Source organism: Schistocerca piceifrons, chromosome 1, assembly GCF_021461385.2.
Source record: "Schistocerca piceifrons isolate TAMUIC-IGC-003096 chromosome 1, iqSchPice1.1, whole genome shotgun sequence".
Classification (NCBI taxonomy): Eukaryota; Metazoa; Arthropoda; class Insecta; order Orthoptera; family Acrididae; genus Schistocerca; species Schistocerca piceifrons.
The window spans coordinates 753,453,928-753,478,605 of NC_060138.1; positions in this window are offsets into that span (position 1 = coordinate 753,453,928).

Genomic DNA, 24,678 nt, shown 5'->3' on the forward strand with positions numbered 1-24,678 from the left:
ATTAGTTCAGGAAATATTATACAATTGCAGGTTTTTTCTGCTTCGTGTTCACCGAACACATATCGTAAGCAACGTCTCGTACCTCATTGAAAGAGTAAAGAGTAACTGGATTGCAAAGTCACGTGTTTTATAACGAAGCTTATATTGACAGTATAAATGAATGTTCCATCAGATATTCTTTACGATAGCGATTAACCGGAGATGTAGTCACAGGAAACTGCAGAATTCGAAAGAGAAGTTAAATATTCACTTGATATATAATAAACTACATTTCACCTTAAAGACAAATAACAGATTAATGCTGACCAATAGCTGTAAAAAAATAGTGTCAAACAGCACCAATAAGATGTGTTTGAACTTGATCACAATGTTGGAATGATTGCGTGTAACAACAATGTATAGCGACATGCAACCATGCAATCAACTTTGGAGGAAGCCATAAACTCTTGTTTTGACGGTGATTTGCCTCCTGGTGATAAATGATTCGCAAAATAATTAATAGTTGCTTAAATTATCTACTATCAATTATTTAAATTACCGTTTTCAGATAAATAAAATGTTTTGGAACAGTCAATAAATCTGAAGTAGGTACTGCAAAAACAACAAAAATTAATTAGTACTTCTCTCTGTGACCATTATGGCGTATCTTGTGCCTTCGTTGTACAATATTGTAACGCTTGGCTGTTTAATACAAGGGAATAAAGCGTGAAAAAGTGCTGATTTGATAGACATTCATTTAAGACCCAGAGCAGGGGCTTCAGTAAAGCAGAAATCCTTCATCGTTGTTAAAATGAAGAACAGCGTCTCACGAGAGTCTTTTCTTCAGACAATATTATTCTCATTACTGCCAACGCTGCTGATTAAAACGGCTGATTCTAAAACTACTTTTACCTAGTACTCTGTCTTAACAATGACTGTGTTCTCAGCTCTAGCAACAGTATAAGTTTCAGTTTTTTTTCAATTTTAAATCTACGGTCCACATATTTTGGCATCGTGGTCGTTAAGAAATTGCATCTGATTCGTTTAAAATATACGGATCACGATGACAGCAACAAGTTCTTCCTGGGTTAGGAGTCTAATGTTGCAATCGTACCTTGTCTTAGCTGTAATATTTTTCCTTTGAACTTTTGTACACAGCTCGATTCAAATTACGTACGCAATTTAGATACACTTCAATAGTCGTGTGAAGAGAAATCATTTTAACAGAACTGAAACTGATACAAGTCGTCTTCGAAGGCAAAAATTCAAAGAGAAACTGTAAAAAGTGTAAGAGCCACTAATAACAGTCCTATGGGAAACTGAAAAGATATGCACCAAAAATCATTTTTATTGTTTCTAGCATCTCCTTGTTCTGCGAAATGCTTTAAATCTGTATTCCATATCTAATTATTATGTCTTAGAATACCTGTTCAGAGGGCACACAGGAGAGGTTTGATTTTCGCAAAAGCCAGTGGCAGTGTGGAACAGTGACCACACACCTCTCTTGTCTTTGACGGGTCGAACAGTCTCGACACACGTTGGACTGTCAGTCACCTTACTCGTCTCTTGTGGTCCGTCACGGCTTCCGTTCTTGTGCCATCCTCGTCATCCGAGAGTGGTATTTTCACACAATGTCCTCAACCATTTGTTGGGTATATTCCAATCTCTGCCTTCCCCTACAGTTTTTACCCTCTACAGCTCCCTCTAGTACAAAGGAAAATATTCCCCTTTGTCTTAACGCATGTCCTTATCATCCTGTCCCTTTTTCTTTTCAGTGGTTTTCATATACTTCTTTCCTCGCAGATTCTTCAGAAAAGTTCCTCATTTCATATCAAACATATCCACCTAATTTTCAAGTTATTTCTGTAGCACCAAGTCTCGAGCACTTCGATTCTCTCCTTTTCCAATTCCCCTGCAGTCTATGGTTCACTACCATACAATGCTGCGCCAAAGACGTACGTTCTCAGAAATTTCGTCCTCAAATTAAGGCCAATGTTTTGGCCAAGGATACCCTTTTTTCCTGCACTAGTCTTCACTTTATGTTCTCTTCGTTCCGCCCGTCATGTGTTATTTTGCTTCCAAGGTAAATTCCTTAACTTTATCTGCTTCGTGGATTTCAGTTTTGATATTATGTTTATCGTTAATCTCATTTCTGCTAATTCTCATCAGTTTCCTCTTCTTCGGATTACTCTCAGTCCCTATCCTGTATTCATTATACCGTTCCTTCCATTCAACACGTTCTGTAAGTCTTCTACACTTTTACTGACGATAACAACGTCTTCAGCGAATCTTATCGTTTATATACTTTGACCTTGGATTTAACCCCCCTGATGAACCTTTCTTTTATTACTGCCATTGCTTCTTCAATGTACAGATTGAATAGTAGGGGAGAAAGTCTGCAGTTCTGTGTTATACCCTTTTTAACCTGAGAATTTCATTCTTCGTCTTACATTCTTATTGATCCTTCTTGGAACTTATACATATTCTAGTCATTTTTGAGAGTTTAGAAAGGCTTGCACCGTTTCAAATTATCGAACGCATTCTGTATCCCATCAGTCTGAAAAGTTGCGAGACTGGATTAATAAAAAATAGAGAAACTATAAGTTGGTGGTTTTAATGCTTCAGTTTTCTGTATAATTCCCCACTCCCTTGAGTACAACGTACAGAACGTACATATCGCCATGTTAAATTGTCAGAAAAGTACTTCTTTGGGATGTTGTTCAACTTGCGCGTCATATTGCATTGACTATCAGTTCTGTCGTCAAAGTGCTGACCTTCATATGAATTTCTGCACTCGTATTGATAACATCAGCTCTCGTCACCCTTGATGATTTTTCCAGAAAACATTGTCCACGTTCTGCATTTCAGTCAAGTTACTGCATGGGTCCAGGCGTCGTTGTTTTTGTACTAGAGTCCAGGTGCACAGGACAAACTTTGCATACACTTTTCGCTTCTTCAGAACGTTCTGGAGAACGTATTGAACATTTGATTAAGAGATGTTGCTCCATAGGAATATGTGACCCAAAAACATTAACATACTACGGACGCACGTCCACTACTGAATACTGTCTGCTCACAAGGTGCGCTGACGTCTCTTGATGATGATGATAAGGTCTTCAGTCCAAAGACTGGTTTGATGCAGCTCTCCATGCTACTCTATCCTGAGCAAGTCTTTTCATTCCCGAGTAACTTCTGCAGCCTACATCTTTCTGAATCTGCTTACTGTATTCATCTCTTGGTCTCCCTCTACGATTTTTACCCTCCAAGCTTCCCTCCAGTACGAAGTTGATGATCCCTTGACGCCTCAGAATGTGTCCTACCAACCAATCCCTTCTTCTAGTCAAGTTGTGCTACAACTCTGTTCAGTACCTCCTCATCAGTTACATGACCAATATATCTAATCTTCACCATTATTCTGTAGCACCACATTTCAAAAGCTTCTATTCTCTTCTTTTCTAAACTGTTTCTCGTCCACGTGGATACACTTCGCACAAATACTTTCAGAAATGACTTCCTGAAACTTAAATCTATACTCGACATTAACAACTTTCTCTTCTTCAGAAATACTTTTCTTGCCATCGCCAGTCTACATTTTGTATCCTCTCTACTTCGACCACCATTAGTTATTTTATTGCCCAAATAGCAAAACTCATCGACTACTTTAAGTGTCTGATTTCTCAATCTAATTCCCTCAGGATCACGTGATTTAATTCGACGACATTCCATTATCCTTGTTTTGCTTCTGTTGATGTTCATCTTATATTCTGCTTTCAAGACGCTATCTGTTTCGTTCAACTACTCCTCCAAGTCCGTTACTGTCTCTGACAGAATTACAATGTCATCGGCAAACATCAACGTATTTATTTATCCTCCCTGGACTTAAATTCCTTCTCCAAATGTTTCTGTTGTTTCCTCTACTGCCTGCTCAATATACAGATTGAATAACATCAGGGATAGGCTACAACCCGGTCTCACTCCCTTCTCAACCACTGCTTTCTTTTCATGTCCCTCGACTCTTATAGCTGTCATATAGTTTACGTATAAATTGTAAACAGCCTTTCGCTCCCTTTATTTTATCGCTGCCACCATTAGAATTTGAAAGAGAATATTCCAGTCAACGTTGTCAAAATCTTTCTCTAAATCTACAAATGATATAAACATAGGTTTGCCTTTCCTTAACATATTTTCAGTGAGAAGTCGTAGGGTTAGTATTGCCTCGCATGTTCTTATATTTCTCCACAATCCAAACTGATCTTCCCCGAGGTCGGATTCTACCAGTTTTTCCATTCGTCGGTAAATAATTCGCGTTATTATTTTACAACCGTGAGTAATTAAAATGATAGTTCGGTAATTTTCATACCAGTCAGCACCTGGTTTCTTTGGAATTGGGATTATTATATTCCTCTTGAAGTCTCGGGGTATTTCGCCTGTTTCATACACTTCCTCACTATATGGAAGAGTTTTGTCATGGCTGACTCTCCCATGGCTATCAGTTCCAGTGGAATGTTGTCTACTCCCGGGGCCTTGTTTCGACTTAGATCTTTCAGTACTCTGTCAAATTCTTCACGCAGTATCGTGTCGCCCATTTCATCTTCATTTACGTCCTCTTCTATTTCCATAATACTGCCCTCAAGTACATCGCTGTTGTATAGGCCCTCTATATACTTCTTCCAAGCCGGCCGGTGTGGCCGTGCGGTTCTAGGCGCTTCAGTCTGGAGCCGCGTGACCGCTACGGTCGCAGGTTCGAATCCTGCCTCGGGTATGGATGTGTGTGATGTCGTTATGTTTAAGTAGTTCTAAGTCTAGGGGACTGATGACCTCAGATGTTAAGTCCCATAGTGCTCAGAGCCATTTGAACCATTTTTTACTTCTTCCACCTTTCCGCTTTCGCTTCTTTGCTTAGGACTGGTTTTCCATCTGAGCTCTTGATATTCATAAATGTGTTTCTCTTTTCTCCAAAGGTCTCTTAAATTTTCCTGTAGGCAGTATCTATCTTACCCCTAGTGATATATGCTTCTACATCCTCACATTTGTCCTCTAACCATTCATGCTTAACCATTTTGCATTTCCTCTCGATCTCATTTTTGAGACGTTTATATTCCCTTTCGCCCGCTTCTTTTACTGCATTTTTATATTTTCTCCTTTCATCAGTTAAATTCAGTATCTCCTGTGATACCCAAGGATTGATACCAGCCCTCGTCTTTGAACCTAATTGATCCTCTGCTGCTTTCACTATTTCATCGCTCAAAGCTATCATTCTTCTTCTACTGTATTCCTTTCCCCAGTTCTTGTCAATCGTTCCCTAGTGCTACCTCTGAAACTCTCTGCAACATCTGGTTCTTTCAGTTTATACAGGTCCCAACTCCTTAAATTCCTACTTATTTGGAGTTCCTTCAGCTTTAACCTACAGTTCATAACCAATTAATTGTGATCGGAGTCCACATCTGCCCCTGGGAATGTCTTACAATTTAAAACTCGGTTTCTAAATTTCTGTCTAACCATTATATAATCAATCTGAAACCTTCCGGTGTCTCCAGATCTCTTCCACGTATACAACCTTGTTTCATGATTCTTAAACCAAGTGTTAGATATGATTAAATTATACTCCGTGTATAATTCTACTAGGCGGCTTCCTCTTGCATTCTTTTCGCCCGGTCAGTATTCATCTCCTGCTTCTCCTTCTCTTCCTTTTCCTACTTTCGAATTCCAGTGCCCCATGCCTATTAAATTTTCGTCTCCCTTAACTATCTGAATAATTTCTTCTATCTCATCATATATTTCATCAATCTGTTCATCAGCTGCAGAGCTTGTTGACATATAAACTTGTATTACTGTGGTGGGTGTGGGCTTCGTGTCTGTCTTAGCTACAACAATGCGTTCACTACGCTGCTCGTTGTAGCTTATCCGCGTTCCTATGTTTTTATTCATTATTCAACTTACTTCTGCATTACCCCTGTTTGATTTTGTATTTATAACCCTGTATTCACCCGACCAGAAGTCCTGTCGATCGAACTTCACTAATTCCCACTATATCGACTTTAACCTACCCATTTCCATTTTTAAAATTTTCTAACCTACCTCCCCGATTAAGGGCTCTAGCATTCCACTCTCCAATCCGTAGTACCCCAGTTTAGTTTCTCCTGATAATGACGTCCTGTTGGGTAGTCGTGCCCAGAGATCCGAATGGGGATTATGTTACCTCAGGAAATTTTATCCAAGAGTATGCCATCATCATTTAACAATACAGTAAAGCTGCATGCCCTCGGGAAAAATTACGGCTGTAGTGTCCCCTTGCTTTCAGCTGTTCGCAGTACCGGCACAGCAAGGCCTTTTTTGTTAGTGTTACAAGGCCAGATAAGTCAATCATCCAGACTGTTGCCCCTGCAACTACTGAAACGGCTGCTGCCCCTCTTGAGGAACCACACGTTTTTCTGGCCTCTCCTTATACTCCCCTTGTGGTTGGACCTATGGTACGGGTATCTGTGTCGATGAGGCACGCAAGCCTCCCCACCAACAGCAAGGTCCTTGATTCATTGGGGAGGCGTTTATAAGCCAATAGTAAACTCAATCTCAGAACTTTTTGGATCGACAGTGTAGTTGAGAAGTCTTGCTTCTATTATCAAACACGACGTCGGAAGTCATTCTATGGTGCATTTACATCTGTTAAATCCAAGAGATCTAAAATTTTCTTTTCAATTTTTCTGTATATTCTTCTTGTCAGTTATTTTGATACATGAGCTGTTAAGTGGCTTGCGCAACCAATCATCCTCACGGTTATCTGGCCTTGCTGTCATCGGAATTGTGCAGATGATATTTTTCCGAAGCTCTGATGATGGCTCTCCAGTCTCAGTCATTCGACACACCAACCTATATAGCCGTTTCGTTGCCATTTCCTGAAGTGATTTTAGAAATTATGCTTTCAAAGCTCTGTCAATCTCTGTAATACTGAGTCCCCTTCGCCTTCCACAATGACTCATTTCTTCTTCTATCGAGTCATCAGACAGTTCCTTCCCTCGTAGGGGCATTCAATGTATTCTTTCGACCTATCTACTCTCTCCTGTAGGTTTAACAAGGGAATTCCTGTTTCACTCTTAGTGTTGCACCGTTTCTTTAAAATTTCACCGAGAGTTGTTTTCAGTTTTCTATTTGATGAATCTCTCCTTCCAACGACCATTTATTTTCTGTTTCTTCACATATTTCCTGTAAGCATTTGACCTTGACTATTTCATTCGTGTGTGACATATTTCTGTATTTGTGCCTGTTCCTGAGCGTTTTTGTGCTTCCTTCCTTTGTCAATAAGTTAAAGTATTTCAGTCACATTCCTTATAATTATATTTGTCCTTCCAAGTTCCGTGCTTCTTTTTTAGATACGAACATTCCTCTTCAACTGAAATGCGTACTGTGGAATTCATTATAGCAGTATCTACAGCCTCAGAGAACTTCAAACGCGTATCATCATTCCTCAGTACTTCAGTATCAGACTTCTATCCACATTGAAGATTCTCTTAAACTTCAGTCTACTCTTCATCACGATTAAATTGTGGTGTGAGTCTATATCTGCTCCTGGGGACCACCTACAATATAATATTCTGATTTCGGAATCTCTGTCTCGTCGTAATGCTATAATCCGGCTGGTATCTTCCCATGGCTCCAGGCCTTTCCGAAGTGTACTTCGTCCTGTTGCGATTTTTTAACCGTGTATTCATTATTACCAACTGAAATTAAGCGAAGAACTCTGTTAGTCTTCTCCTTTCTCATTCGTACTATCGACCCCTTACTCTTCCGTAACACAATCTAAACTTCTTTCCCCTACGAAAACGTTTCAATTGCCCATGATTCTTTAATTGTCATCTGCCTTTACATACAGAGTTACTCCTTCATTGTTCCCATATGCTCTATCGCTTCATCTCCTGCTTGTGACGCCGACACGTATAACTGAATCTGTTATCAAGATTCACATCAGCCACCTTCGGACACACCATTCCGACGCTCAGTGGCATCATCAGTCGTTATGGGTAACGAACTGTCAAGGAAGTGTATGAATGGCAAGAAACAAATAGAATCTGAAGCCGCGTGGAATGGCCTCAGACTGCACGGAAAAATCGTCAAAAGTTATTACAGGAGTCGGCTATCGTAATAACAACTTTCTATGCTTGAAACGTAAAAGTGAACACTGTACCGAAAGTGCTATAGATCGGTGCTCCGATCTTCTGAGACATTTAGCTTGTAATAGAAGTAAAAAAGATCTACAATACACATCATCTTTTACAGGGTTCAGTAATGTAGAATACGGACAACCATAAGCAGAGCCGCGATAGCTGTTTACACTAAAGCAAATGGCCATGTAGCACAAAAAACAGAAACATGACCTTGGCGAGGTATTGCAGCAATACGACACGTGTCTGACGGTAAATTAGTTGGAGGTAAACAGCCAAACCCTGGTGACGCACAGATGATGTAATAACAAACGGTATCGAAGTTCGACGGAACCCAGATATGCACAAATGTCAAGAGCACGGAGACTGCTCAGTTATGTGCAACAATAATGGAGTTTGAAATATCATGGCGGTAAAGCTACAGTTTCAGTATTAATGACGGAAAATAAAAGAAAGTGAGTTTCTAGAAAGTGGAATGTTTCGTAACACAAAGCATATGGAATCTTCTAACAGAAAGTGGGCAGCTAGATAGTTAAATAATTTTTAACGCAAATTATTTGGAATCTTCATGTGTTTTTATTCTTTACATATACAGTGACGAGGCAAAAAATTATGATCATCTTCTTAATAGCGGCTTGGTACAACTTTGGACCGCAATAGATCAGTGAGTCTGCGTAGTATGGGTTCAACAAGTTGTTACGTTTCTGGAGATATACTACACCAGATGTCTATGCACACTTCGCTGAAACTCCAGTGGAGCGGAGCTGGTGCCATACAGCGTAACAGATGTGTTATGATGGCTCCAGATCGGGCGAACTGGCTGGCCAAGACATCAACAACAGTTTAAAAAATGGTTCAAATGGCTCTGAGCACTATGGGACTTAACTGCTGAGGTCATCAGTCCCCTTGAACTTAGAACTAATTAAACTTAACTAACCTAAGGACATCACACACATCCATGCCCGAGGCAGGATTCGAACCTGCGACCGTAGCGGTCGCGCGGTTTCGGACTGTAGAGCCTAGAACCGCTCGGCCACTCTGGCCGGCAACAACAGTTTACCATCAAGCTCCACATACCAGTAGTATGATCCGCTGGAATATGTAAATGCCATCGGCAAAGATATCAAGCATGAAGCGATCGAGGCGGTCCACAATAATGCTTACATAGCCTACGACTGCCACTTACTACGATTACTGCCATACTTGCCAGAGGCCCTGGTGAATGACCCGCATAGCATAATGGCCCCACTGGACTGTGGCCGTGGCGCGAAGCATGTTTCGAGCGGTTGTTCGCTTGGATGATGGCTTATCTGGGCACGGCAATTGGCTTTGTATAACAGCAAACGTGATTCATCCGACCGGGCGACAAGTTTCGTTAGAACCACGGTTCATTTTCGATGATTCCACGTCCACGGGTCAACCCGCGAGCACATAGGGCCGTCTGCTGTGGCGCCCCTTGTTCAATAATGGACGCTGAACGGAGTGCTCCGAAACATTTGTACCTGCATCAGCCACCTATCCTGCTTTACAGAACACGCGAGCCTCCGATCTCCGCGTTCTGTTATGAGGCGTGGACGTCCAACACCTTGTCGCCTGCTCCTGGTTTCGTCGTATTTCAAACACTTTCCATTGATGCTCAAGACAGTAGCACTTGAGCAGCCGACCAGCTTTGCCGTTTCCCAGATGCTCATTCCCAGGCGCTTGGCCACAACAATCCGTCTTTTGTCGAATCTCTTTTGTCAGTGAATTTCCCCATTAATGGGACCTACTGTCACTAGAATAAATCCCCATTCCTCTCTGCTCATCTTACATGCTTTCCTTACACCGCGCCATGTGCCCGAAAAGCCACCAGAGGGTATTCGGTTTTCCGTTGCGCAGTGGTCCTCATGTTTTGTCTTATCACATTGTTTTTTTCCATCCTAGTCACCTTTAAAATAGTTTTCTATCTGTAACGTACAGATATTTGTTCCCTTTACGCGAAGGTACAAATGCTGGAAGTCTCATCCTCATGATGGCTGAATGTTTAAGTGCCAGACTACTAACCTAAGGGTCTAGAGTTCAGTCCTCAGTTGGTCGCAGGAATCTTTCTGTCACTTGTCACCTCTTCCAATGATTTGTTAATATGTAATATGCTAAGTTACACCGTGGTTCGGAGTCCATGTTAGAATGTAGCATAATTGGCTCAGTAAATCAGTTCAAAGGCCAGTGGAGGGCAAGATCATACCCTTTCCAACAGCGTCATTCCTAGTAAAGAACTGCCATGTTGAAATCCACCCATGGGCTCAGGACAGATGTACTTTACGTAAAGTTTAAACAGTGATTTTTATATCGGCGGTAGACGTGTTACTAGTACTAATATGGATTCAAGATAACAGACTTTTTAGCCGTCTAGCTCTTATTTTCCTTTACGAAACTGCAAAATCGAAATTTCTAAAAGTTTTTTAAGTACGGTCATAGGCAATAATATTATCTTTTTAATTTTCTCTACGAACTTAGTAAAATAATCCAACTTTGTATTGACCTATTGCTGTCATCAATACCTTATACACAAATTCTGAAATCTTAACATCGTATAAGTAGCGACGAATGAAAATCCTAGCGACTGAGTAATTCCACGGAGATGAAGTTTTGAAAAGTAAGATTGCAAAATTGTCTGCGGCGATATTCACCTAACTGTCCGAGTTACTTCGAAGGACTCTACTGTCAGACAGTGTTAACTACTGAGACAAAATTGTGCGAATAAGCTATCACCACAATGAAGACACATTTCCGCCACAATAGCAGAATTTGGTGGCAAAGAGTAACGGTAATATTTTTGTTAAGGCACCTGTATTAAGACTGTCAGTAACTGAACGCAGATGATATCTTTCATTCTTGCCAATATTATAACATATATGCGACATGTCTCAACTGAAGATTTCCGAATCGATTTCTCTAATTTAGCAGTATAAAATGGCTAAAATGTCTCTGAGCACTATGGGACTTTGTAGCTGAGGTCATCAGTCCCCTAGAACTTAGAACTACTTAAACCTAACCAACCTATGGACATCACACACATCCATGCCCGAGGCAGGATTCGAACCTGCGACCGTAGCGGTCGCGCGGTTCCAGACTGAAGCGCCTAGAACCGCCCGGACCCAACGGCCGGCTCAGCAGTATACTATTTTTCAATCTGGTCAAATGGAGTTGTGCGACCGTCCCACTGTCAAATAGTGACGTCTTCCTGTAAGTGGTGATAAATATACACGACTTTTTATTTTTCTTAGAGTCTTTCATCGAGCAAGGTGGCGCAGTGGTTAGCACACTGGACTCGCATTCGCGAGGACGACGATTCAAACCCGCGTCCGGCCATCCCAATTTAGGTTTTCCGTGATCTCCCCAAATCGCATCAGGTAAATGTCGGGATGGTCCCTGTGAAAGGGCGCGGCCGACTTTCTTCCACATCCTTCCATACCCCGATGGGACTGATGACTTCGCTATTTGATCCCCTCCCCCGAAATCAACCAACCAGTGTTAAAGTCTTGGTTTTATCACTTGTGTTGCGCAGCGTTTCCGGATTTTGCTTGCACCATACAACAGCTAACTTATTCTCTTAAATCTTAGGCTTTTGCGATACGAAGGGGGAGCACATGAGTCGAATCTGTCTGCCAACAGAACGAACGGTCGGTGTTGTGACACAATTATGATGCCCTGATAGACGAGTTTACATAGCACTTTAGACGAATTCCGAGATGGTTCCCCATTCCCGCTTCATCTGCATAATGTGCAAACGGGAAATATTTGAGAACATGCTGAACTGAGTTTACACACGGACGGCGAACATAAATTTCTTACGGAGTTTCGAATAGGAGGCGTCGAGCTACGACGGATACTCGGTCACGAAAATAAATGTCAAATGCAAGGAACATGGATCTGCTGTCCTGTGCGTCCATCTGAAACAGGAAATAAGAAAAACGAATAAAGAAAGCTGATGCAACAGTCTTGTAGTTCAAGCGAAAATTAAAACTACAAAACTAAACAATGGAATCACCAACCATTTGCAACAAATTTTCTAGCATTCATTTTACCACACACTACTCTGGGCTAAACAAACAAGAGAGGAAGAGCTCTTTCGGCGCGCAGCAAGGTATGTGATTGATGATATTAGAAATGAATGGTCTGAAACTGAATTTTTGCCTGCCCCCTTTCCTGGAGAATTGAGATATACAGTTTTTCTAAGTCAACAACACTGACAGTAAAAAATCGCTAATGAAATTTCGTGAATACATTTGTCTAGGTAACATATTTAAATGATTAACACTGCAAGATTACAGATTAATGTAAGCGCAAGTTAAGCCGTTGCAGATGTGAAATCTTGGTACATCAATAACCGATGTAATCAGGAGAATGTTGAATGCGAGCATACAAACGCGCATGCATTGTGTTGTACACAAGTGTCGGATGTCAGTTTGTGAGATGGAGTTCCATGTCTGTTGCACTCGGCCGGTCAATATAGGGACGGTTAATGCTGATTACGGATGACGCTGGAGTATTCGTCCGAGGATGTTCCATACGTACTCGATTGGAGACAGATCTGATGGTCGTTCAGGCTGAGACTACATGTCGACACTCTGTAGACCATGTTAGGTTACAACAGCGGTATGCGGACGAGCGTAATCCTTTCGGAAAAACCGAGCGACGTGGCTCAGTGGTTAGCACACTGGACTCGCATTCGGAGGACGACGATTCAATCCCGCGTCCGGCCGTCCTGGTTTAGGTTTTCCGTGATTTTCCTAAATCGCTCCAGGTAAATTACGGGATGGTTCCATTGAAAGGGCACGGCCGACTTTCTTCCCCATCCTTCCCTAATCCGATGAGACCGATGACCTCGTAGTTTGGTCTCTTCCCCTAAAACAACCCAACCCTTTCGGAAAACACCCCCTGGAATTCTGTTCATGAATGGTGGCACAACAGGTCGGCCGAGCGGTTCTAGGCGCTTCAGTCCGGAACCACGCTGCTGCTACGGTCGCAGGTTCGAATCCTACTTCTGGCATGGATGTGTGTGATGTCCTTAGGTTAGTTAGGTTTAAGTAGTTCTAAGTCTAGAGGACTGATGACCTCAGATGTTAAGTCCCATAGCGCTTAGAGCCATTTGAACCATTTGCACAACAGGTCGAACCACCAGAGTGAGCTACAATTCTGCAGTCAGGGTGCGTGGGATAACAACGAGAGTGCTCCTGCTGTCATATAAAATCGTACCCCAGACTAAACCTCCGGGTGTAGGTCGAGTGTGCCTAGCACGCAGAAGGGTTTGTTGCAAGTCCTCAACTGGTCTCCTTCTGACCAAGACATGGCCATCTCTGGTACCGGGGCAGAATCAGCATTCATCAGAAAACACAGTATATCGCCACCCTGTCCTCCAATGATGTCTCGCTTGACACCACTGAAGTCTCATATGGCGGTTGTTTGGGATTAGTGGAATTCACGCTAAAGGGCGTCTGGCTCGGAATTTTTTTTGAAGTAACCGATTTATAGTAGTTCTTTGTGCCAACTGCTGCTCAAATTACTGTTTCAGATGCAGTACGCTGAGCCAGAGCCATACGCTGAACACGATGGTCCGCCCTCTCGGTAGTGTCACGTGGTCGTCGGCAGCCCGGTCTCCTTGCGACCGTACCTTGCCGTGACCACCGCTCCCAGGAATCGTCTACAGTGGCTACATTCCTACGAAGTCTTTCTGTAATATCGCAGTAGGAATATCCAGCTTCTCGTAGCCCTGTTACACGATCTCGTCCAGACTCAGTGAGGTGTTGATAATGGCGTCTTTGTCACCTTAAAAGCATTTTTGGCTAACATCAACTCACCACGTCCAGTCTCAAAGGTAACTAACGCTCACCACAGTTAAAGCGTGTATTTGAAGCAAACATGATTTGCGTCCTAATAGTGGCGCTACTAACACCACGCTCATGCGACTGGCGTGAAATTTTAATAAACATCATCTTTTATACGTAGAAACGTAGAAAAACGCCAGAAACTTTCGTTTATGCCGCACAACTTATTCTCAGCCTGCTGCGTTTTTTTCTTTGTTTTTGTTTTTTTTTTGTTTCGTCGTGTATATTTATCAACTGTGGTGTTTTGGTGGGCGATGTGATGCTGGTGCTATATATGGTAGGAGAGTATTTCATCCAGTTGAATATGGTCCTCCAGATCCTCTAGATATTTCACGTAAACTACGAGCAGAACCAATCACTGTCGGATTAGCTCTGTTGTGATCTGTTGTTTTCACCAGCTGCAGCAGCCTTTGCCAGATTAACTAGTTCCGTGTTGAATCAATGCCACATTTTCCAACTTAGACTGTATTAAACTGTATCTCGGAGCCGGCCACTGTGGCCGAGCGGTTATAGGCGCTTCAGTCCGGTTCAAATGGTTCAAATGGCTCTGAGCACTAAGGGACTTAATATCTGAGGTCATCAGTCCCCTAGAGCTTAGAACTACGTAAACCTAACTAACCTAAGAACATCACACACATCCATGCCCGAGGCAGGATTCGAACCTGCGACCGCAGTGGTCGCGCGGTTCCAGACTGAAGTGCCTAGAACCGCTCGCCTACTGCGGCTGGCGTGGAGTCCATCAGTGACTCCACGAGGAGCATATCAGAAATAATTTCTCCTATGTTGTTGTTGCTTCCATGTAGTATAGTCACAAACAATGATTGACTATGATTCATCTTGTGTGTACTGGGACACTTTTTTTAATAACATGATATACAATTAAACCAGTTTCTGGTTGCTTCCGCTGCTGTCACCCTTCAATTGAAATCAAACAAAAGAATATGTCGGATATGATGGTACATAAGAAACGAAGACTTTATAATAGTCTCCTTATCTGGACTAACCTTATCAGAAGATAGGACACAGTAATGTGATGTCAGCTTGCACCCAGAAACATTCAGCGCGATGTTAGAAGGTATAGTAAAGGTGCAAAATTGTAGGGGTACACAAATACTAGATTATCCACCCGAGTTTACTGAGGATCTTGTTTCTAGAAACTAACCTGTCAGATCAGAGAGTGCACAGAAAGCACCATGAGACTTCATCAAAATAAAGTAAAGTAAAGTAAGGGCTTAATGCATTGGGATCAGAGATGTATCTACTGTCAGAATGTGAAAATAGATTTCGAACTCAGTAGAACTGTAGGGAATCAGGTATGTGTCAGGCACATTTCACAGGAAGTGTCCTTGCTCTGCGTTAATGAGGTTAGTTTCAAATTGATACGTCAGGAACCTATAAAATCCAGCTCTCATTCTTAAGTCTAAGAAGTCTATACACAGGGTGTTACAAAAAGGTACGGCCAAACTTTCAGGAAACATTCCTCACACACAAGTAAAGAAAAGATGTTATGTGGACATGTGTCCGGAAACACTTAATTTCCATGTTAGAGCTCATTTTAGTTTCGTCAGTATGTACTGTACTTCCTCGATTCACCGCCAGTTGTCCCAATTGAAGGTAGGTAATGTTGACTTCAGTGCTTGTGTTGACATGCGACTCATTGCTCTACAGTACTAGCATCAAGCATATCAGTACGTAGCAACAGGTTAGTGTTCATCACGAACATGGTTCTGTAGTCAGTGCAATGTTTACAAATGTGGAGTTGGCAGATGCCCATTTGATGTATGGATTAGCACAGGGCAATAGCCGTGGCGCGGTACGTTTGTATCGAGACAAATTTCCAGAACGAAGGTGTCCCGACAGGAAGACGTTTGAAGCAACTGATCGGCGTCTTAGGGAGCACGGAACATTCCAGCCTATGACTCGCGACTGGGGAAGACCTAGAACGACGAGGACACCTGCAATGGACGAGGCAATTCTTCCTGCAGTTGACGATAAACCTAATGTCAGCGTCAGAAAAGTTGCTGCTGTACAAGGTAACGTTGACCATGTCACTGTATGGAGAGTGCTACGGGAGAACCAGTTGTTTCCGTACCATGTACAGCGTGTGCAGGCACTATCAGCAGCTGATTGGCCTCCACGGGTACACTTCTGCGAATGGTTCATCCAACAATGTGTCAATCCTCATTTCAGTGCAAACGTTCTCTTTACGGATGAGGCTTCATTCCAACGTAATCAAACTGTAAATTTTCACCATCAACATGTGTGGGCTGACGAGAATCCGCACGCAATTGTGCAATCACGTCATCAACACAGATTGTCTGTGAACATTTCGGCAGGCATTGTTGGTGATGTCTTGATTGGGCCCCATGTTCTTCCACCTACGCTCAATGGAGCACGTTATCATGATTTCATACGGGATACTCTACCTGCGCTGCTAGAACATGTGTCTTTTACAAGTACGACACAACATGTGGTTCATGCACGATGGAGCTCCTGCACATTTCGGTCGAAGTGTTCGTACGCTTCACAACACGTTCGGTGACCGATGGATTGGTAGAGGCGGACCAATTCCATGGCCTCCACGCTCTCCTGACCTAAACCCTCTTGACTTTCATTTATGGGGGCATTTGAAAGCTCTTGTCTACGCAACCCCGTTACCAAATGTAGAGACTCTTCGTGCTCGTATTGTGGACGGCTGTGATAAAATACGCCATTCTCCAGGGCTGCATCAGCGCATCAGGGATTCCATGCTACGGAGGGTGGATGCATGTATCCTCGCTAACGGAGGACGTTTTGAACATTTCCTGTAACAAAGTGTTTGTAGTCACGCTGGTACGTTCTGTTGCCGTGTGTTTCCATTCCATGATTAATGTGATTTGAAGAGAAGTAATAAAATGAGCTCTAACATGGAAAGTAAGGTTTCCGGACACATGTCCACATAACATATTTTCTTTCTTTGTGTGTGAGGAATGTTTCCTGAAAGTTTGGCCGTACCTTTGTGATATGTGTGTGTGTGTGTGTGTGTGTGTGTGTGTGTGTGAGTGTGTGTGTGTGTGTGTGTGTTTGTTTGTTTGTTTGTGTGTTTTCAACATCTCCTTCTAACCCACTGGGCGCTACAGTCTGGAACCGAGCGACCGCTATGGTCGCAGGTTCGAATCCTGCCTCGGGCATGGATGTGTGTGATGTCCTTAGGTTAGTTAGGTTTAATTAGTTCTAAGTTCTAGGCAACTGATGACCTCAGAAGTTAAGTCGCATAGTGCTCAGAGCCATTTGAACTATCTAAACCACTGGACCGATTTCAACCTTGGTACACATATCCCTTACTGTCAGGCAAAAATCGCTATGGGGTAAGAACCATCTAGCTATCATAGTTCAGGAAATATGACGTCATGAACAATGAGATGTGTGAACCACATCGTGCATGATTTTTAAATGTATTACTTCTGTGCCACTAACTGTATTAGCAATAAATTTTGCATACAGTGTCCACATACGCCGCTAAATGCACTTGCAAAAGTAACGGTACCACAGGAGATGTTGTTGTTGTTGTTGTGCTGTTCAGTCCAGAGACTGGTTTGATGCAGCTCTCCATGCCACTCTATTCTGTGCAAGCTCCTTCATCTCCCAGTACCTACTGCAAACTACATCTTTTTGAATCAGCTTAGTGTATTCATTTCTTGGTCTGCCACTACAATTTTATCCTCTACGCTGCCCTCCAATACTAAATTGGTGATCCCTTGATGCCTCAGAACATGTCCTACCAACCGATCCCTTCTTATAGTCAAGTTGTGCCACGAACTTCTCCCCAATTCTATTTAATACCTCCTCATTAGTTATGTGGTCTACCCATCTAATCTTCAGCTTCCTTCTGTAGCACCACATTTCGAAAGCTTCTACTCTCTTCTTGTCTAAAATATTTATCGTCCATGTTTCATTTCCACACAAATACTTTCAGAAACGACTTCCTGACATTTAAATCTATACTTAATGTTAACAAATTTCTCTTCTTCTGAAATGCTTTCCTTGCCATCGCCAGTCTACATTTTATATCCTCTCTACTTCGCCCATCATCAGTTATTTTGCTCCCGAAATAGCAAAATTCATCTACTACTTTAAGTGTCTCTTTTCCTAATCTAATTCCCTCAGCATCACCTGATTTAATTCGACTACATTCCATTATCCTCGTTTTGCTTTTGTTGATGTTCATCTTATATCCTCCTTTCAAGACTCTGTCCATTCCTTTCAACTGCTCTTCCAGGTCCTGTGCTGTTTCTGAGAGAATTACAATGTCATCGGTGAACCCCAAAGTTTTTATATCTTCTCCATGGATTTTAATTCGTACTCCGAATTTTTCAGATACAGATTGAATAACATCGGGGATAGGCTACAACCCTCTCTCACTCCCTTCGCAACCACTGCTTCCCTTTCATGCCCCTCGACTCTTATAACTGCCATCTGATTTCTGTACAAATTGTAAATAGCCTTTCGCTTCCTGAATTTTATCCATGCCACCTTCAGAATTTGAAAGAGAATATTCCAGTCAACATTGTCAAAAGCTTTCTCTAAAACTACAAATGCTAGAAACGTAGGTTTGCCTTTCCTTAATGTATCTTCTAAGATATGTCGTAGGGTCAGTATTCCAACATTTCTACGGAATCCAAACTGATCTTTCCCGAGGTCGGCTTCTACCAGTTTTTCCATTCATCTGTAAAGAATTCGTGTTAGTATTTTGCAGCCGTGATATATTAAACTGATAGTTCGGTAATTTTCACATCTGTCACCACATGATTTCTTTGGGATTGGAATTATTATATTCTTCCTGAATGCTGAGGGTATTTCGCCTGTCTTATATATCTTGCTCACCAGATGGTAGAGTTTTGTCAGGACTGGCTCTCCCAAGGCTATCAGTAGTTCTAATGGAATGTTGTCTACTCCCGGGGCCTTGTTTCGACTCAGGTCTTTCAGTGCTCTGTCAAACTCTTCACGCAGTATTGTATCTCCCATTTCGTCTTCATCTACATTCTCTTCCATTTCCAGATTATTGTCCTCAAGTACGTCGCCCTTGTATATACTCCTTCCACCTTTCTGCTTTCCCTTCTTTGCTTAGAACTGGGTTTCCATCTGAGCTCTTGATATTCATACAAGTGGTTCTCTTTCCTCCAAAGGTCTCTTTAATTTTCCTGTAGGCGGTATCTATCTGACCCATAGTGATACATACCTCTACATCCTTACATTTGTCCTGTAGCCATCCCTGCTTAGCCATTTTGCACTTCCTGTCGATCTCATTTTTGAGACGTTTTTATTCCTTTTTGCCGCTTCATTTACTGCATTTTTATATTTTTTCCTTTCATCAATTAAATTCAATATTTCTTCAGTTACCCAAGGATTTCTACTAGCCCTCGTCTTTTTACCTACTTGATCCTCTGCTGCCTTCACTATTTCATCTCTCAAAGCTAGTCAATCTTCATCTACAGTATTGCTTTCCCCCATTTTTGTCAATCGTTCCCTAATGCTCTCCCTTAAACTCTCCACAACCTCTGGTTCTGTCAGTTTATCCAGTTCCCATCTTCTTAAATTCCTACCTTTTTGCGGTTTCTTCAGTTTTAATCTACGGTTCATAACCAATAGATTGTGATCATAGTTCACATCTGCCCCTGGAAATGTCTTACAATTTAAAACCTGGTTCCTAAATCTCTATGTTACCATTATATAATCTATCGGAAACCTTCCAGTATCTCCAGGCCTCTTCCATGTATACAACCCTCTTTCATGATTCTTGAACCAAGTGTTAGCTATGATTAAGTTATGCTCTGTGCAGAATTCTACCATGTGGCTTTGTCTTTCATTCCTTACTCCCATTCCTTATTGACCTACTACGTTTCCTTCTCTTCCTTATCCTACTACGGGGTTCCAATCACCCATGACTATTAAATTTTCGTCTCCCTTCACTATCTGAATAATTTCTTTTATCTCATCATACATTTCGTCAATCTCTTCGTCATCCGCGGAGCTAGTTGGCATATAAACTTGTACAATTGTGGTAGGTGTGGGCTTCGTATCTATCTTAGCTCGAATAATGCGTTCACTGTGCTGTTTGTAGTAGCTTACCCGCATTTCTATTTTCCTATTCATTATTAAACCTACTCCTGCATTACCCCTATTTGATTTTGTATTTATAACCCCGTAGTCACCTGACCAAAAGTCTTGTTCCTCCTGCCACCGAACTTCACTAATTCCCACTATATCAAACTTTAACCTATCCATTTCGCTTTTTAAATTTTCTAACCTGCCTGTCCGATTAAGGGATCTGACATATCCCGTTCCGATCCGTAGAACGCCAGTTTTCTTTCTCCTGATAAAGACGTCCTCCCGAATAGTCCCTGCCCAGAGATCCGATGGGGGACTATTTTACCTCCGGAATATTTTACCCAAGAGGACGCCGTCATCATGTAACTATACAGTAAAGCTGGATGCCCTCGGTAATAGTTACGGCTGTAGTTTCCCCTTGCTTTCAGCCGTTTGCAGTACCAGCACAGCAAGGCCGTTTTGGTTAGTGTTTACAAGGCCAGATTAGTCAATGATCCAGACTGTTGCCCCTGCAACTACTGAAAAGGCTGCTGCCCCTCTTCAGGAACCACACGTTTGTCTGGCCTCTCAACATATACCCTTCCGTTGTGGTTGCACCTACGGTACGGCCATCTGTATCGCTGAGGCACGCAAGCCTCCCCACCAACGGCAAGGTCCAGTGGACACGCGAGGGGGGGCGGGGGGGGGGGGGGGGGGGGGCTTCAGGAGATGCCTGAAAATGTGTCACGTTGTGCGTAACGTTTAAATTTATTACTTCTTTTCTGCTAAATCTACTCGGAATACGTTTCGCAGACATTCCCCACGTACACCGGTGAATGTACATTCAAAATTATGACTCATGAAACGGTAGACATGCCGTCATAAACACTGAGATAGTGAAAAAATGTCTCATCATGGATGAGATTTTAATGCATTTATTCTTTACTACACCTACAGTCGATGCATGATAAGTATGTCCCTGACATCTGGCAGCGCTTTTGACAGCTTTCAATTGTTTTACCGCAAACGCTGTAGGCGGAAACGACTGCCGCCTATAGAACTAAGGAGAGGCGTTGCCATCGAGAGTTTTACAAAATCGTGTTGTAGACACCCGAAGCAAGTGCACCCAGCGCACAGAAGCTGTCCGGATCATGTTTCTTAATTAGGTTGTCTCAATTATACATTTGTACATATTGCATATTTCGTTGTACGACTATTTTATAAGTTTTCACGAATAAAAGGAAATGAAATTTTTTCGATACTTCACTGCAAACGCAGTTCATTTTTTGTTTTCGTTTCTTAGAAAATTGGCAGAATGAATGCCTGGGCAACGCCGGTTTTGTCAGCTAGTTAACTGATAGAAACCATTCAAGTCTAAAGTGTAGTGTTGGCACCAGTCCTAAGACACCCTTGTCAATTACTGATGACGGCTCGGACGTGCAAGCGACAGAACGACGCTTTGTAAGGCTATAGAGTTATCTTTACGTGGCGCTGCAGTTTTCCCTTATGCCTCTGAAACAAGGACTTCATGCTTTTGAGATGTGGATATGTAAGAGCTTGCTGAGAATATCATAAATGAGCAAACGGACCAACAAACCTTTTCTTCGAGAACTCAAAGTTGATAAGAGTTTGTGCAGTATGTTTCCAGCGAATCCTGCAGTTCTTTGGCCACATAACTCGGCACCAGGAGGATAACTTGGAAAAGGTGATCATCTATGGCAAAGTCGAATGGAGAAGATTGAAGAGAAGACCACTGTGACGATATATAGAGCACATAAAGGAGAATGCAAGCCAGATATGGGGCCAGCTACTCGTAGATGCAGGAGATCTGGAAAAATGGAGCCAGACTTAAAAGAATTGTGTGATGGATCACCAACTTTCAACTATGAAAGACGGAGTGTTGCTAATGATAATAAAGTAAACTCATAAACTGAGTACCGAACAACCGCCGGGTCATTCTCTGCCAATGACGTCGCTGGAGGGTCGTGTGGTCAGCACACCGCTCTCCCAGCCATTGTCGGTTTTCCTGCCTGAAGCCGCTTCTCCGTGGCTATGTAGCTCCTCAGCTGGCCTCACGAGACTGAGTGCACCTCGTTCCAGTCCTGCCACCAAGGAAAAATCCCTGGCAGTATCTGGAATAGAGCCCAGATACTCGACTTGGCAGTCAGCCGTGCTGACCACTCAACTCCTGTGCTCAAAATAAGGACTCGTAGGAGTTGAACCGAATTTGCCTAACTTGCCTGCTTAAATCTCCGGGATGACACCTGTCCAATTCCAGGGGTTTGTATCATGCCACATTATTAGGGCGAAAAACCTGGGAAGAAATATTGACCGCGATTCAGGAATGATGGAAACATTTTCCTCTTTCAGAGTATCATAACGCAGTAGAAACCTTCTTAAACACAGAAATGGTAGCAAAGGTAGTTCCTAGACGGTATTAGATAAATGCATGGCGTCTTTGAGTGCACATCAGTGGGTTTACATAAAGCTTTGGGACACATACGCTATATGGAGAAAAATTAATTTCGGGTCGCTAGTCTTTCGCATGGTGTGATTCAACCCTCCACGATTTATGTTCTTGTACCAATCTCTTCATCTCAAAGTAGCTCCTTAATTGTTCTATAGAGGATGATTCAGCTGCCCATACCGCCGTCGTTTCATGCGTTGCGCATTGTTATCCTGGCCTTCATCAACAAACGAGCGAAATTTCCATATTCTCTCGCTCTCTAAGGCACAAATTAGTAAGTCCTACAGAAAGAATGGGCAGGACCTTTTGTAGGAAATTTAATGAAGTTAAATTCTGATGCGTTTTCGATGAAGGCCAAGGTTTTCGAGTTAGTCAAGAAAAACGCACTGAAGTGACCTTCAAACGTACCTCCACCCACCCCTCTCCCACACCCACCCACCCACCCACCTACCCATACCCACCCACCCACACACACACACACACACACACACAAACACACACACACACAAACACTGATCCCTCACCAGTCAGGAGTTGTAGTATGTTGTTCGTGGCTCTCCCTCCTATGACTGCATAAACATTTCCAGCTACACGAACTATTCCCGATATTCCACTTTTTCGGTCTCTACTGACTGGGCTATTACGCCACCAGCATAGTCGGCTACTTCGTTAAAATTATTAATTTAAACATGCTCTTGAGAGTAATCAACGGAAAACAAATTTCGTAAATGTTACGCTAAAACTAATGACGTCGACTTCTCGATCCAAACTCAAGCCTTCCAAACCCAGTAAATTCGTAGGCAGAAGGCTTGACGAATACAACGATGTAACTGTTTATTTTATGCTGTTGAAATTCACAAAACTGTTATGCAAAATTCAGTCAGTTTTACAATTCGTAAGTGCTCGACTAAGCCGGTGGCGTCAATGAAGACCAAAAATGGTCAAACGTAGGAAATAATTCGTGCAGTCGCAAATTTTTGTACGGTATTAGGAGGGAGTACTATGAACAACATACTAGAAATACTGACCTCTGGGGGCTGAGTGTGGGGGTGGGGGTGCGTCTGAAGGTCACTTTTGCACATTTTTCTTGAATATTTAAAAAAAATACCGCCTCCAGCGGAAACGTATCCCAGTAAAAAATTTGACTACATTAAATTTCCTACAAAAGGATCCCATTCATTTTTTCGGTAGGACTAATGGCTCGCGAGTATGAAAATCTCGAGCGTATTTGATAAAGGCCACTTATAACGTTACAGGTTGCATAAAACGACAGCGGTAGTGGCAGCTGAATCACCTATATATTCTAACATGTGCTCACATTTTTTTTTAATCCTTCCAGTACTTGGAAGTTACTCACTTCTTTGGCCATTTGCCTCAATTCTCCCAAGTCTTGCCGACTCTTTTTGCTTCCCCTTCCACTGTCCTCTTCCATGTGCCCCTTGGTCTTCCTGTCTTCCTTGTTCCCTGGGGATCCCATTGCAATGCTTTTTTCTCGATGGCTCCATCCGGTTTTCCCAAGGTGTACCCCAACCAACCCCACTTTCTCTCTCGTATCTGGTCTTCTATAGGGCGCCGACCGTGGTGGCCGAGCGGTTCTAGGCGCTACAGTCTGGAACCGGGGGACCGCTACCGTCGCAGGTTGGATGCGCTATGACCCCATAGGGCCAAAGGAATTAAGTCAAGTAAGTCAAACGACTTCGTGGTGTCCATACTTAACACGTATCATCCCACATCTTCTTTTAGTTGAGTTTTTCCATACATTTCCTTCCTCGTTGGTTGCACAGAGGACTTCCGTTTCTTAGACAGACTGGCACGCGATATACGACTTCATGTAACTACCTGACGTCAAAATGCAACGGTTTCCACGTCATCCGAGAAGAGTAAGACGCGAGTGTACTGAATTCCGTGGCTCGTTTCCTAATAGGGCGAGTCGGAAAGTGATTGCACACCGGCGTGTCGGGAATGCCGACGGCAGCGTCTCCGTCGAAAAAAAGTAGGGAGGAGTTCGCTGGAAGCGACTGCAGCGAGACGATCGAGCCCGCTGGGGAGGGGGCACTGGATGAAGCAAGCGCGGTGTGGAAGGAGAGGCACGCGGGGCCGACGGCGGAAGCGGCGCAGGTATTAAGGGGCGGCGGCGGGCGGC